Below are 18,018 nucleotides of genomic sequence, written 5' to 3'. Positions count from 1 at the left end.
CTTTCTTATAGAAGCACGAAGTGTAACAATACCAGTGTAATTGAAATTCCATTGTTCCACATAATCTAGAACATTGTCAACACAGTCCAAAATTGTTCATTCATTCATTTATTTTATTCCATAGAACTTACATGAGCAATGAAGCTTTAAGATGTGGAACATGTCAACATTTTACAATATTACAATTACAATTTTTACAAATTTTTATAGTTTTAAATTTAGTAATTTTCTACAATTTTTACAATTTTGTACAATTTTTTTACATTTTGGCGAGATGTAGTGAGATGTGTGCATCTTCTCTTTCTGCTAGCTCTTCCTCTTCCTAACCATACATTTCCTTCTATATGTCAGTCACTGTATCGGTGATATCTTCTTCTGTTATAAATTGAAAACCTGGTTCACACGCATTCACGCACAACCACTCTTGAACATTTTCACTGTCCATATTTTTGAAGTTCTTCAATGTGAAAAATCAACGTGATGATACCAGATGATTAATTTTCTTGTGTGGGAAACCCTGGAATTTGTTATCTTCAGCTCCTCAGCCATCATGCTACAGTTAGTTCATTGAGTCATTCATGTAATGAAACACATTACTGAGTCCAACAAAGGGAGCAGTTTCCTTTCATGGGTCATGTATCTGCCCTGCTTATTATTATAAATTATTGCATTTACATACACTATATAGAATACGAGAAGAATGCGAATCATTAAATCCAAAATATATACGACTAGGAAAGAATAAATATATGAACACTATACTGTTTGCAGATGACCAGGTTCTACTAGCAGATTCTGAAGAACGACTACAAGAAAACATTACAAAGTTAAATACAGTTTTGAAAAAATACAACATGAACATCTCCAAGAACAAAACCAAAGCAATGGCAATTAAAAGAGTTAAAGTGGTAATAGATGGAAATATAATAGAACAAGTAAATAGTTTTAAATACCTTGGATGTGTTATATCTATATACCAAATGAATAAAGATTTAGAGGAGAATGTGCAAAAGTATAATAAGCTAAATGGCTGTATTAAGAGATACCTAGGAAAAAACATGAGAACAGAAGTAAAGTTAAGGATGTATAATGTAATCTCAAAACGCGCCCTACAATACGGGAGTGAAACTTGGGTTATGAGGGAGGAAGATAAGAGACGGATCGAGACTTCGGAAATGAGATTTCTGAGATCAATGCTTGGTGTAACACAGAGGGATAAACTAAAAAGCGAAGATATAAGGAAACAACTGAAGTGCGAAAGGATGGTCGAAGAGATTCAGAAGTACCAGAATACATGGTATAACCATATCAAGAGAATGTCCCCTGGACGTCTCCCGAGGCAAGCATACTTTTATAAGCCTACCGGCAGATGAGACGTTGGCCATCCAAGGAAGAGATGGATGGAACAAATATTCCTTTAGTTTCGGAACGGGACAAAAACCCAATCCTTGAAAGGAAGAAGAAGGAGAAGAAGACATACACTATAGAGTACAATAAGGATAACACAAATTGTTGTGATCAATTATTACATTTGTTCAGTCAATCAGTAATCATTTCCTCAGTTTTGTCTGGTCGTCAGTTGAGAAATATACATAATTATAATCCTTATAAACTTAATTACGAAAGGATTTGCGTCAAGAAGGAAAGTGGAAAGAGGTAGCTTGTTACAGACTTATTTTTATACCAAGGTTACCCTGAGACTTGCGCATTGGAATTCAATTTCAAGTTCAATTCACATATATTCAAATTTTCATGGCACAAATAAAATAAACTATAGTGTTGCATGGATAACCTACAAACTAGATAATCCACGCATTATCAGTAGAGAGTTTGGTGTTTAAAAAGTTAGGAGTGATGTTCCATACTTAATTAACATATTATAAAATCCAATGGCAGGTACTTGACTTCGCATCATTCATCAGACATTTCATATATGAGCAATGTGCCAAAGCTATAGTTCTTTTTGCCTTCATAGGGATTGCTTTCAGTGCAATGGCGGAATGCAAATATGGAATATGGGAGTACTGCGTGAAAACCTTCCAAGCACCATCTGTCTACCACAAATTCCACTTGAACCCATCATGATTCGAACCCAGGTTACCAGTATGGAAACCCAATGCTCTAGCTGTTCACCCAACAGTGCTCCTATATAAAAAATGTCATAAGACATAATGGCCATCAGAAGATAACATATAACAAAATGATGGCCAATTGAGGGAGTTAGTTACAAAGTTATATTGTTAGGACTTACTTTTGTCTGGTGAATATGTATGATTTCTTTTGTTTTTATAACATATAACAAAATTATGATTCATTGAGGGAGTTAGTTACAAAGTTACATTGCTAGGACTTACTCTTGTCTGGTGAATATGTATGATTTCTCTTGTTTTTATAACATATAACAAAATTATGACCAATTGAGGGAGTTAGTTACAAAGTTACATTGCTAGGACTTACTCTAGTCTGGTGAATATGTATGATTTCTCTTGTTTTTATAACATATAACAAAATTATGACTAATTGAGGGAGTTAGTTACAAAGTTACATTGCTAGGACTTACTTTTGTCTGGTGAATATGTATGATTTCTCTTGGTTTTTTGAGGGAGTTAGTTACAAAGTTACATTGCTAGGACTTACTCTTGTCTGGTGAATATGTATGATTTCTCTTGTTTTTATAACATATAACAGAATTACGACCAATTGAGGGAGTTAGTTACAAAGTTACAAAGTTATATTGCTAGGACTTACTCTTGTCTCGTGAATATGTATGATTTCTCTTGTTTTTATAACATATAACAAAATTATGACCAATTGAGGGAGTTAATTACAAAGTTACATTGCTAGGACTTACTCTAGTCTGGTGAATATGTATGATTTCTCTTGTTTTTATAACATATAACAAAATTATGACCAATTGAGGGAGTTAATTACAAAGTTACATTGCTAGGACTTACTCTAGTCTGGTGAATATGTATGATTTCTCTTGTTTTTATAACATATAATAAAATTATGACCAATTGAGGGAGTTAGTTACAAAGTTATATTGCTAGGACTTACTTTTGTCTGGTGAATATGTATGATTTCTCTTCTTTTTAAGTTAGTACTCCATGTGATAGACGGTATTTCCACATGGAAGCATTGAAAATAAATACTGAGAATCATATCCAGCGAACTAATGGAATACTATATTATGTAAGTAAAATATGTTGTACTTCTTGACGGGTCTTATTAATCTTCCATATGAATGAAAGTTGAGTTTTTGTACGTACACTGTACACCCACATAAAAATACAAATGTTGACCATTTTCTGAGCACTGATGTCAATTGTGACAACACAAGAAGTTATGTTCAGTTCACAAACTCTACAGTACCGGTACATTAACATATCGTGGTTTTGTTTTCTATGTGCTAAATGGGACTAATACCTTTCAAGGTAGAAAGTACAGAGTATAGTGAACTGACTAGCTGAATGTGCATGTCATCACGTTGCTGCTTCTTGATATCCTGGCACGTAAGACTTTTAAGATCAAACCTTGTCTACAACCAATACCACTACTGCTTTGAAAAGAAAGAAATATTGTGTGTTGTCCATTGTCATTGATACTTTCCACCATCATATGTTATGTTCAAGTATGAATGTGTGTTTGTTTTCAACATGTACCTAGACTCTGTTCCCTTGCACAATTTTGCGCATACACATTGTCTTGTACTTGCATTTTAATTAGTCTCACATATATTTGCCTGTATTTATTTGTGCCCTACGTGAAAGATACTGGCTAGAAAGATACTATGTCTGTAAAAGATTCGCATGTAAAATTTAAAAAATGATGCTATTTTCAAGAAATGCTTGGTCTACATTGAGATATATGAAAACAGTGCCAGATTGATGGGCAGGCCGAAATTTGAAATGTATTGTTACCTGCAAAATTAAATATTAATTATAAATTGCAAGTCTACATACTTTATTAAGTTTGGAATCTGCTTCTGAAAGAATTTGAAATTGTGATATATTGCATCATTGTCAGTTGCTGTTGCTATAAATGAAGTCATGGGAATATTAGTAGTGTTTATTCAGATTCTATAAAGTTGTATTTTCTTAATAAATTTGAATAACCAGGGTTGCCAGATGTCGTGGATTTTATTGGCGTGCCCTTTGTCTTGGATTGAATTATATTTTTCCCGGGATGTAAAAAAAAATGAAGAATAAAAATTTTGCTCATTTTTATAAATTGTTTTTAAAATTCCGTCTCCATTTTTGAAGACCCTGTCCAGCCAATGTTCAACTCGTCATCAATGCCACCTGGCACCTTCTATCCAGTTGTGTTGAAATAAAAACGATAATACTATATATAGTACAAATATGTATTAGATATTCAATATTCTTTACTCTCTTTGCAGTTGATTTATTATCTAGATAGGATTTAAACACAGTATCATGTATTTCTTCTGAATAGAACAGGGTGTAGTAGGTCATTATTTTTCCAGACTTTATCAATAATTCAAAGGAAATTTCACAATCTAGGACATATGAAGCAAAATTAAAAGTTTAGACACTGTATAATTAGTTGAAATGCATAAAAGAATAAAATCAGTTGTATTGCAAATTGAATTAATTCAAGTGTGTAGTCATGTTAGGTTAGGAACGCAGTATTATCATCTGTCCTGGCTTCCTGGTGAGAGAATCTGGCAACCCTGTGAATAACTTACACTTCCATTTCGTCATTGAGTATAAGCGGTTGAATATATCTTTACACAGAGACCATAATAATGCATGTGAAAAACATGACATGTATAGAAAAAAGTGGAATGTGAATAAATAATGAAAAGTGTTTACTTAATTACAATTTCCTCATAGTCATTTACGAGGGCTATTCATAAAGTAACTTCCGTTTATTTTTCACAAACCTGTGAATGACGCTACAGAATTGGGTTACAATACGTTTGAAAGTATACACTCTAGTTTATTTTTCCACATAGTTTCCAGTCACATTGAGACACTTGTCATAGCGTTTGGCAAGCTTTGAAATTCTGCAATCGTAGTATTCGGCCGCCTGCGACTGAAGCCAACCTAAGATGCTTGTTTTCAACTTTTCATCATCATCAAAGCGTTTCGAGCCAAGCCATGTCTTCATGTGCATGAAGAGATGGTAATCACTAGGTGCCAAATCTGGGCTATAGGGAGGGGGATCCAATACTTCCCAGTTGAACTCTTGCATTTTGGTCGCAGTACAACGCGCTATATGCGGCCGGGCGTTGTCGAGCAGGAAAATCACCCCAGAGTTCAACATACCACGACGTTTGTTTTGAATGGCCCTTTTCAACTATGTTAGTGTGTTACAGTAACTCTCAGCGTTAATTGTGGCATTCCTCTCCAAGAACTCCACTAGCAAAATTCCTTTTCTGTCCCAGAAGACAGTTGCCATGAGTCTCCTCGTGGAAAGTGTTTTGACGACACTTTGTGGGTTTTTTCGGGAAGTGAGTATGGCCCCACTGCATTGATTGAAGCTTTGTTTCTGCATTCACATACCGCACCCAAGTCCTATCTCCTGTCACAATCTGATCGAGAAAAGCATCACCTTCTCTTTCGTAATGCTCAAGAAAGGGCAGTGCTGCTCCCATCCGCTAAGTCTTTTGTTACTCGGAAAGGAGTTTAGGCACCCATCTGGCAGAAAGTTTCCTGTAGCTCAAATCTTCTGTAATCACTTTGTACAGAAGAGTACGACTAATCTGTGGAAAATCCTCACTAAGCTCTGACATGGTGAACCTGCAGTTTGCTCTAACCCTTTCGTCAACCAAACGAATCAGATCTGCATTCACGATACTCGGTCGATCACTTCTTTCTTCATCAAGGACATTGGTTCGCCCATTTTTGAACTTATGGCACCATTATCTTACGCTGCTTTCACTCATTACGTCTGGCCCATAAACTTCACAAAGTTGGCGATGGATTTCACTAGCTTTACAGTTTTTGGCCACAAGAAATCTTATTACAGAACGTACCTCACACCTGGCGGGACTTGCGATTGCAGCACACATTTTGACAGCACGTGGCTCAGAGAGGAACAAAGACACGACCTTGACTCTACCGCTGCTCGACGCATACTGCTTCAAGGTACACTCCACCACAAGAGCGGCGCCACTGTCTCTGTTGTTATGCACACTATATGAAAACGGAAGTTACTTTATGAATAACCGTCGTAGATATTGTTATTACTTATTGTTGTGTTTTACATATGCAGACAGATTGAATTATTCGGTCTTGAGAATTTCTGTCTTATAACTGTCACAGTTACTTTCCAATATTCGACATCATTATCGTTGGGATGTTTTATATTTTTACTCTGACCTCTATCTTCATCATAAATAACTGAAGTTAAACTCATTGGTTTTTTCTGCTGCTTAGAAATGCATATTTATTGTCGGTTACTCTGGAGATAATGTACAGAAGGAATGTATCCTTCATCACTGTAGGTGCTGATTATATTAAAACTCAGATAAACATTCCAGTAGTCAGGTTATTACTAGAGTCCTGCGTTTGGTTACCTAAAGCCTCCCAAGCGACCTGCAGCAGTTAGGTGTATGTACGGAGTATAGATCGGCAGCACCAGAGCTTACGGCACAGTTCAGGTCTACTGTTCAGGAAACATTTGACATTTCATTCATTTACAGTAGCTTGGGCGATTTACTAGTTCACAGCCAGCTGCAACTGAACTGTACCACATTTTGCATTCCCTGGACTTGAGTATTCTTCAGAGCTTCACATTTAGAGTGGTCAGAGGATTGTCTAGACATAAATATGCTGAAAGTGAAGTGTTTATGCCGAAGCTGTGATTCTTTTGATTCTGAAAGCAATTTTCGCTAAAGACTTTGGAAAGAAATATTTTATTTATTTATTTATTTATTTATTTATTTATTTATTCTGGTGTAGTTAAGGCCATCAGACCTTCTCTTCCACACCACCAGAAATAAAAACACAATAACAGAAATAAAAAGGAAAAAAAAAACACTATAAACAAAGTAAAGTCACACAAAAATATACACAGGTTGCAGTCACACAAACTTTAAATGAGTGATTAAGTATAATTAATTGTATCCTAAGTAATTAACTAACATAAACAAGAAACTTACGATTTTAATCTAGAGTAAAAAACACAAATCAACACTTCTAGCAATACCTAAAAAGCATTAAATAAGACAAAATTTTCCAATTTAATTTTGAATTGTGATAAAGTTCGGCAGTCCCTGACGTCATTAGGTAACGAATTCCAGAGACGAGATATTTCTACAGTGTAGGAGGATGAGTATAAAGACGTTCTATGATGAGGGATAGAAAGAAAGAAGTGCTTGATGTCGGTTTCGAAGAGTTGTAAGAAATTGAAAGCGCGATAAGAGATAATCCAGAGTAGAAGTATGCATGATTCTAAATAGAAGAGACAGTGAATGTATTGTTCTTCGTTCCTTCAGATGCACCATGAAAGTAACTGGAGGGAAGGTGTTATATGGTCAAATTTACGAGTATTGCAGATGAATCGTATGCACACATTATGAACACGTAGTTTCTCAGTTAAGAATGAACTTATATTAGTTAGTAAGGAATCGCAATAATCAAAATGGGGTATTACAAGCGTCTGTATAAGATTCTTTTTTAGACTAAGTGGTAGAAATTCTTTTATATGAAACAAGGTACCAGTGGAAAAATATTTATCTGTAAACTGCGAAATTGATGTGATGGCTGGAAAGAAATTTGATGTGCAACAAGATTTTGACACAACAGATCTCAAGAACAGTGTCAAACAACATTGTATCAACAAAGCAGACAACGACTTTTGTTTGATGTAACTTCATATTTTACTTTGACATCTGCTCAGTTATCTCACTTTTCAAAAGATTTATTTTATGATCTTTGCCAACATTCCTCTCAATAAAGTGAGTGGTGGACATTTTAAGACATTTGATAGTTGATAGAACAATTTTTTCCCTTGAAATTATTCAAATCTGCTTTAAAGGAAGCTTTACCTGAAAGACTAGATTTGCATAATATATACGTCACTGTGTACGTTAACAGAAAACCACAATTCCAAGTCACACAGAGATTGTGTGCACTCGATGTGGATCTCTGGCATTTCGTCAGCCCACGCGAGTTGTGTGGATATAAAGGGAGAAGTTGAGACGGTGTCGGTTGGAGTTTCCGGGTAGCTCAGTTGGTAAGAGCGCTGGTACATTCAACCAGAGGTCCCGGGATCGATACCCGGCCCCGGAACAATTCTTCCCTTGAAATTATTCTCTCTGATTTCGTCACTTTTCAAAGGACGTGCATCACTTGCACTACTTGTAGCTTGCTCACACTCCATGGCAATGACTAAATTGTGCGCCATACTCGAGGGCTCTTGGCCAGACTTTGATTTCCTGTTGGGTTTCCAGCTCTGATACATCATCTGATTGGTTGGTTCTCCATTCTTATATTTAGATTGCCTGCAGTTATTAAATGATCTGAGTTGCTTGTTTTGTTAATGATCCTTTGTAGCTAATTCTTCATAATGGTCATCTGTTCATTTCTGCAGGTGCATATACTCCAATTACTGCGATAAATTTTCTCAAAAGTTTCAATTTGACTTTTAAAATTCTTGAGGATATCCATTGGTAATCTAATATTCTTTTACTCGTTCTTTCTTGACCAACATTGCTACTTCAGAGCAAGCACATTGTGTTTTTTAACTCGTGAATATATCATTATATTAATTACTCGTATTTTCCTAAATCTGTTGAAACCTTTTCCCTAAACTTTTTAGTTTCTGTTAGTATACAAATGTCAATCTTTCTTTTCCCTGATTTTGAGGTCAATTCCTCTTCTTTGTCGTTTATTCTTATAAGTTATAACATTCCAAATCATTGTACTATATTCAATACCTATGCTGTCATAGATTAGAAAAATCCTTTATTTCTTGCGAGTAATTGTGTTTCTCCTGAACAGGTTACCAGTTTCTTGCAGGGTAGTCTAGTAAAGGGGTTTCGTGGTATAGCCTCTGAACAGGCTTTTTTTTTATGACATTTCCTCCATATACAGGATGAGTCAGGAGGAAAGGTACATTGTGTGAGGGGTGATAATATTGGTGATTCTGAACAAAAAAGTTTATATGAACATATATATGCCTTGTTCTTAGCAATATCTGACATATAGCTGTTTGAAAATCAGGGGTGTCAGTCTCTTGTTCTTCATCAGCACTCACATGCAAATGCAACCAAAACGACATTAGGTTGTAGTAGGATCAGTGAAACATATCCTGTGTGTTGGATTGGTCGTGGTGGAGTCATTTCTTGGCCACCAAGGTCACCCAACCTTACTTCATTGGATTACTATGTGTGGGGTTGGTTTAAGAGTGAAGTCTACAAGCGCAAAGTGGAAACAAGGGAGGAACTTCTCGATCGCATTTTACATGCTTGTGCTCAAGTAAAGAAATGTCTGAATCAGCTCAGATCAGCAACACAGCAGTTGTCTACAAGAACTGCAAAGTGCACTGAAGTTGACGGTGGACTTTTTGAACATGTCCTGTAAAGAAAAGTACGCAATTAAACAGAACATACGGCAACACTGTTTTAATTTACTATCACCTGCACTTTTTCCATTCCTCATTGTTTCCATTAGTTTTCTCTGAAACCGTTAAGAACAGATGTCCATATAAACTTTTTTTTGTTCAGAATCACCAATGTTATTACCCCTCAAACCATGTAGGACTACCTTTCCTCCTGACTCACCTGTATACTGCTATGATTTGGCCATCAGAGCCTCTTCTGTGGAAATGGGGTTCACCACAAGAAGGCGAGGATGACATTTGGGTAGGAGACGTTATAGGCTTAACTACCATTTTAAATTAATAAGTACTTGCGCTTTGTTAATGATTCTATCTATACTAATAATAAATCTGTAGCCGAAATTTTTCTGGTAATTTTCGTTTTTCCAAAAATATTTTGTCCTAACATGTATAATTAACATCCTGAAACCGAAAATCGCTTTTTTGAAATGTTTGTATGTATGTATGTATGTATGTATGTATGTATGTCTTTCTGCCTGTCTGGATGTTTGTTACCTTTTCACGCGATAATGGCTGAACCGATTTATATGAAAATTGGAATATAAATTAAGTTCGTTGTAACTTAGATTTTAAACTATATGACATTCAAAATACTTTATTTAAAAGGGGGGTTATAAGGGGGCTTGAATTAAATAAATCGAAATATCTTCCTTATTATTGATTTTCGTGGAAAATGTTACATGACAAAAGTTTCTTTAAAAATGATTTCCGATAAGTTTTATTCTAAGCAAAATTTTGATAGGACTGATATTTAATGAGATAAATGAGTTTTAAAATTAAAATAACGATGCCACCTATTGGCGTGCAATGAAATAGAAACAAATGACTTCGCCTATAAGGGGCCTTGGACAACAGTAATCGAAATCTATTAAACATAGCCTACAGAGAATGTTTCTGTGTTTGTATGAAGTAATATCGAAAGCTAATTAAGCATTTGTATAATTAATTACTATTTCATCATTGGAAAGTGTAGTTTCTCTAGATGGACATAATACTATAATGTTACCACAGTAACTTCCGAGTGAATTGAGGACAGGTAAGATTAAAATAGCTTCTTATGCACAGAAAACTTGATAGAAATAAATATAATTGCATATCACTATATATGCTGTATCACTATTTAAGTTATTTGAAGGGTTCAGAACCATAGTGGGCCAAGTGCCATTTACTGAAAACGTAAAAAACAAGGGTTAAAATTAAGTTATTACCATAATTGAATGGAAACATATAGCAAGTAATATAAACTATACACATTAAAACTAAATGATATGTCAATCTTCATTAAACTATGGTTGCATGTAATAAAAATTAATAAACATGTTAAAGGAATTGTCATTGCACCAATTGAGTGGTCTCTGGATCAAAATGATCGCATTTTAATTTTTTTTAAAACAATTTAATTTAAGTAACATATTAAACGATTTATCCTTCTATCAAACACGAATGTATCCTGGACCAAATGTCCTATTTTAATTATGTAATTACTTTATATTTATTTCTAACGGGTGCAGCGGAGCGCACGGGTACGGCTAGTTTATAATAATGAAAGAAGTTCACACCTAATAAATACTGCCATCTGAATCGATGTGAGTACTGTATGTGTATGTGAAAGACGTATTTTCATTGATTGGGACATGGACACACACATTGCATATTCATTATTAAGTAGAGTATATCTTCATTACGTGCATTTTAAAATTATTCACTATTTGTAATTTTTATATGAAAAAATAATTGAATACATTTTACAGTAACACCAGCCTAGATATCAAGAAGTATTGCATAATATGTGCATGCTAAATCTTATGGTGAAACTTGAATTACAGGTCAGGGCTTGAAATCTGGGATTGAAAGAAGTTCATACCATGCTTATTCCAGTACATATTTTCCCTGTGCGTTTGCTAGAATGTATGTACTGTGTTCTATGGGGAAATTTTTCAGGCTCTGACTGTAAATAGTTAAATTATGTGGTGAAGGGATTCTGGATGTGTTGGTGGGTGATTGGATCCAGAACTATCAATTCGTGTGAGCCTTCAGTAATTTCAGTTCATAATGCAGTTTATGACATCAAAATCATGCAAACCCATGTTTTAAACTGTACATTCTATGCTGCTATATTGAACTTAATTTATTAGCAAGTATATCATTCTTTCTCTTTTCTACTTAGATGGTAATAGAAGGTTACATAAGGGGTGGCGAGAGTTAGGAGATACAATGTTCAGCGTGTAAATGTAACATTTTTATTTTTGCCATGTATTTTTAGAAACGAGAATACATTATTAGATTTTCTTTTTCCTTAAAATTTGAAGATTATTATATATGCTACCAATTAAAGTGAATGTATTCATATCAACTGTAGTCTTTTTGTAAATAACAGTTTAAAGAAATGCTTGAAGAAATTAAATTAATCATAAATGATAAAATACATTTTTTCATTAGACATAAGAAATATATCTGAATGATCGAACATATACGCATCATGTTCTATATTAGCTTTGCATATATAAACTGAGCTCATTGACGATTCAGATCTACACATATAGCTTGGAATGATATTTATTGCCTTCATGAAACGTTTATAAAATTTCTTACATATATTATTAAGATATTACAATCATTTTCTGTGTTTTTCAAATACAAATTTTGTGTGTGATTTACTCGTAAATTAATGTTTCACAAAGTTAATGTCTGTGTTTGAGTACCGGTTAATTGAATTATGTAAATCCATCGCTAGCACCTAGGTTTAAATCTTTAATCAATTAAACATTAACTTGTTCATTTGCCCTGTGTGCTACCAATCATGCTATGAAATGAAATGTAACATCATGTTCTGATATGACTGTAGGCCTGTTCATTATATTTTTGTATGCTAAATAGAAGCAGTTGGATGAGAAAAATTTCCCTATTTCTTTCGTCAGTGTGCATTCTGTAATTATCTCAATTTGCATGGTGCTCCTCTCTCCCATCCTTTGTCCACAGAGAATTCTTGTAATAAACAGACTTCTCTGTATTTTGCTTTTACTACGTAAATAATTTTTTTTCTGATACATGTTCTTGTTTGAATGCACAGAGAATTCTTGTAATAAACAGAATTTGTTATATTTTGTTTTTATTGCATAAGCAAGGTTTTCTTTTCTGAAATTTATTCTTATTTGAATGTCAAATTTGTAATACTCTTAGAATCTCCTCCTTCCATTCCCCACATTGGTATCAAGCAAGTTTGTATAAAAATATAGAATATTCCTGTTCTCAACATTATACAGGGTGTAACTAAATTTGTGTCAAATATTTCGGGGATGTGTTCCTAACACCAAAACATTACAAAAAGTTCACATGAACATTGGTCTCAAAATAATTTATTTCAGAGTTACAAGACAAAATTTAATGTTACAAAAATTGCTCGAAGTGGCTTCCTTCTGCTTCGATGTGTCCCCTAAACCTGCGTTACATGCTCTGGTGTACTCTGTTGAAAATTCCTGGAGTGTTTCGTATTTCGTGAAATCCAGTTTGGATACGTTCTCAGAATATCAACATTAAGTACAAGAGTCGCATAAACCAGTGACTTTAAATGTCCCCAGACGAAGAAATCCATTGGATTAAAATCAGGCGATCGAGCAGGCCATGCAATGAATCCCCTTCGACCAATACATCTTTGGGGAAATCAATCATTAAAAAAGTTACGAACTATCAGACTGAAATGAGCTGGAGCAGCATCGTGTTAAAACACATTCATTGGATGACGTTCAGAAGCACATCTTCAATTAAATGATGCAAATAATTTTGTTCTGTTCACTCACAGAATACATTTTCTTCACAAAAAACCACCAAACAATCAGCGGTCAATGGAGGGACAAATCCTTTAATAACTCCCTAACGAATGGTTTTTGGACTCATGTTCTTATTAACTTTTTTAATTGTTTTGATGTTAGGAACACGTCCCTGAAATATTTGACACCAATTTAAATACACCCTGTATATGATGACTTCTCTATTTAAAAAATAAGTTACCCTATATATAACATTCAGAGCTGTAAATAAGATTTTGTAAACTATTTATGGATAGTTGTGTGTATGTGCCCTTATTTCTTGTATGTAAGTGTATACAGTATATACATTGTACACGCGTATTCTAAGTTTATGTGTGTTACTGTGGTGTTTTGTGTTGTTAAGTTAGGCTTAGGTTATTCTTGTGTTGCGCATGTGGGCATATGGTGATTTGATCAGTGGTTTGAAACGATAAATAAAAGAGAGAGCCATTGCAGTGCAAACCAGTGCACAATATTTATGATATTGTCAGGCATAGTGCTCATTATCATGTAGAGTAGTTGTGATACTTACTTAACCAATTTTATGAAAGGAGGTGCTAAAACTGGTCGCCTTCATTGTCCACAAATTTTTGAACGTGTCCATCACTAGGGGCAGTGATTTTTAGCAATTTAAAATCAGAAATTTAGGATTTTGATTTTGACATTTGCATTTTTTAGCGTTTTATACATTTCTCATTTAGCGTTTTGAAGGAAAACGTGGATTCTAGATTAATATAGGAAGATAGGTCATGTCTTTTGCGTGTTCACTTTTATTTTTTTATTTTAGTTGGTTATTTTACGACGCTTTATCAACATCTTTGGTTATTTAGCATATGAATGAGATGAAGGTGATAATGCCGGTGAAATGAGTCTGCAGTCCAGCACCGAAAATTACCCAGTATTTGCTCATATTGGGTTGAGGGAAAACCCCGGAAAAAACCTCAACCAGGTAACTTGTCTCAACCGGGAATCGAACCCGGGCCACCTGGTTTCGTGGCCAGACGCGCTGTTACTCCACAGGTGTGGACTTTGCGTGTTCACCTATCACAATTAAATTATACCTACTGAGAAATCCTTCAGCATCTATACTGTTGGTAGGACCCCAAATACATTGCAGAGCTGCTTGGATGTAGCTTCAGACTCAACATTTGCATGCAGTCCACTCATTTATTATTCTGAATATTTTTAACAATTTGAGTATGAAAGTGTTCATATTAACATCTCAGGAAAATGGTATTTTTTTTTCTCTCATGTAAAGCTTTCAAATCAACTGATAATACCTGGCCAACAATGGTAGTGTTAAGAAATGTACCAACCTCTTGGAAAAAACATATTTCTGCAATTCCTACAACCCACATCTGCAAGGTTGCATAATTTACTTGGTATAGTTTTTTCAGAAGAAAGAATGGAATATATTATATATTACATCAATATAAATTTAACTTTATACAAGATTAATTTTATTTAAAAATTGTTTGTTTTACATTTAATACAATTTTTGCTTTATGAGTATATTTTGCATTTTATCACATATTCAAAATTTATTAAAAAAGGATATACAGGCCTTTAAAGTCATTTCGCATTTTATCATTCTTGTGGAAAGTCATTACCCCTTTCCATCACTCACTGTAGTTCTAGTTGAGAAATGATAATCTCATTATACTAAGTTTCAGTTCTTCCAGGGTGTGTGGATTTGTCTTGTATACCCTCCTGAGTCTGATATATTATGATATAAGATGTATGTGCAGATACCCGAAGTATAGTATAATATACCTGCATTTGTACCCTAACTGTAAAACTGTAATCTGCAGAATTTTTTCAGCATTTTTCCTCATTTTAGTGACATTTTTTGAAGTGTAGAATTATATTGAACTTTAAAATTAAAACAACAAATGTCTCTAGACTCAGGATGATACGACATTTTAAAATTATCCCAGAGATAAAGATCATGTAGGTGGTCAGGTTGGGGGACAAGAGAGCCACAAATCTCTACTAATAACTCTGTTCTGGTTGGACATTTTTAAAATTTTTGTCATCAAAACATTGATTATATGAATTAATGAATTATGACAGAGCACTGTTAGGCGGGGGAAAAAATCGTATTCAGTAATGCGTTATCAACTCTTGTCTTTCTTCATGAAGGATATTAGGTTTTTCAGTGCATCAATAAAGATTATTTTCTGAGTTCACATATCCATGAGGTGGAACCAAGCCTCGTTCTAGTAAAATATTAAATGTGTGCTTACTTCTTCACTGCGTACTTATTCAGATCTATTGACAAAACGTGCGTTTGTGCATAGGATAACCAGTTGAAGTTCATGTACCACAGTGATTTTATACAGCTTTAATTTGAGCAGTTTTGTAGCTGTTTGCACAGAGCCGTAAGAAAGTTCCATTTTTTGTGAAATTTACTGAGTGGTTTTTTTTAGAATCTTTCAAGCAATGACCATTGTCATATGTTGTTTATTTGGTGAGAACCATGCTATGCTGTCTGTTTGGTTTCTAAGCCCGAACACTTTCTGTTGTCTGATATTTATCAGGGGCGATTTCTCAGGGCATGCTATGCTTGCTGCACAAGCTCAATATTTTCGTAGAATGTGTGTTTCTCAAAATGGGATTACGTACATTAAAATTTATTTTGATTTTTGGAACATTGTATAGGCATAATACCATCCACAATATAATATTTGTTACTCAGTCAAATGACAAATCAATGTAAAATAATGACATATTATATGGTCATTAAGTTTTATATACATGAGCTACAAATTGCAAACGTTTTCGCCCATTCAGGCATCTTCAGGCACAATTATACAATATCTCAATATCAAACTATGTAGCTATTACATTGGTGGTAGATAAACTGTTTAAGATTAATGGTGTACAAAACATCTCCATAATTAAAATGTAATATTACAAGTCATAAATTAAAATAATGTTAAAAACCACGTAGTGTTGTAATTAAACTTCATAATATTCTGTGGAACTCTTGTTCAGTAGAGTCCAGTAAGTGATGAATTATGTGTCGTTTGAACGTGGCAACTGTATAGATCACTATAAAACATCCTATGTATGCTTCAAACATAGGATGTTTTATAGTGATCTTTATAGTTGCCACGTTCAAACGACACATAATTGGACTCAACTGAACAAGAGTTTCACAGAATATTATGAAGTTTAATTACAACACTACGTGGTTTTTAACATATTGTTTTATAGTGATCTATACAGTTGCCACGTTCAAACGACACATAATTCATCACTCTTTGGACTCTACTGAACAAGAGTTCCACAGAATATTATGAAGTTTAATTACAACACTACGTGGTTTTTAACATTATTTTAATTTATGACTTGTAATATTACATTTTAATTATGGAGATGTTTTGTACACCATTAATCTTAAACAGTTTATCTACCACCAATGTAATAGCTACATAGTTTGATATTGAGATATTGTATAATTGTGCCTGAAGATGCCTGAATGGGCGAAAACGTTTGCAATTTGTAGCTCATGTATATAAACCTTAATGTCAATATAATATAAGTCATTATTTTACATTTGTCATTTGACTGAGTAACAAATATTATATTGTGTTTATCTATATTAATTGACAATCTGAATATTTCCAACATGCTTTCTAAGTTAAATAATACCATCCGCAGGTTGCATATCACAAGTATCGCAACGCTTGCTCGTTTCTCGGAGCTACAGGAAAGACGTAGAAATAGTGAGAATATGATGCGCGCACAAGTGCCTTCCTCCTTGGTCCGTCCTAGGCGCACATGCTTCTTTTATGTGTTGTTTGAATCTCTGGTCCAAGAGCTACACCAACGACTATTTAACGTTACACAGACCAGTATTGACAGCAGGAATGTGCTGTGATTTGCAAGTGCAATGTAATTGTATGAGCGGAATGCATGTATTATTAATTCTTAAACATTAATTTGAAGTATTGCAGTGAGTTCGGAATTGTGTGTTATTGAAACCTTATCATTAAATCCATTTTCCCAAAGAACTATTCAAGAGAAGATATACATAATAGAGAATATGTACGCTCGTTCAGTGCATCTCAACACAGCAATTTGAATTGGTTGGCAGGGTCGAAAAAATAAAAAACTAAATAAACTGTTTTGTTGGCCATGTTTGTTATATTATATCGAACTTCTACATCTGATAAGCGAATATGATCCATGACTCATAATGATTTCATAATTATAAAATAAATTATTTAGGCTATGTGGGTCTGATTATTTTTATTAATTATGAATTATTATATCCTCCCATATTCCCCTATGAATAAAAGAGCAAGCCTAACTTTTGTGACTAGCAAATCGCCCCTGATATTTATTATGAAGGACATGAATTGTTCAAGACCTGGAACTTTAAAGCCGGGAATTTTTCTTCAAATCTACCTTGAACTTGACAAAATTGTATGTGTTAACATATTATATACTAGCTGAAAGTACCCGGCGTTGCCCGGGTTTTCCTTTCTGCTTCTGTTTTCAAATGAACTGTTTGTTAAATTTTCGAAAATTTCGGAAACCCAACTATAGACAACCAAAACGAATTGTTTTACTAAGTTTTCCTCGCACATAAAGATGAATCTTTACTTAACTT

The 18,018-nt window shown here is 34.2% G+C and overlaps 1 protein-coding gene across 15 annotated transcripts in view; it reads left to right on the top strand.

The window, feature by feature from the left end:
• The window catches only part of LOC138706671 (modifier of mdg4-like), a 243,974-nt gene that overhangs the window by 51,281 nt on the left and 174,675 nt on the right, over nucleotides 1–18,018 (top strand). The window lies entirely within an intron of this gene.

The sequence above is a fragment of the Periplaneta americana genome, chromosome 1 (genome assembly GCF_040183065.1).
Source record: "Periplaneta americana isolate PAMFEO1 chromosome 1, P.americana_PAMFEO1_priV1, whole genome shotgun sequence".
In the NCBI taxonomy this organism is placed as follows: domain Eukaryota; kingdom Metazoa; phylum Arthropoda; class Insecta; order Blattodea; family Blattidae; genus Periplaneta; species Periplaneta americana.
The sequence above is the reverse complement of the archived record's forward strand: the minus strand, read 5'-3'. Positions and strand labels throughout refer to the sequence as shown.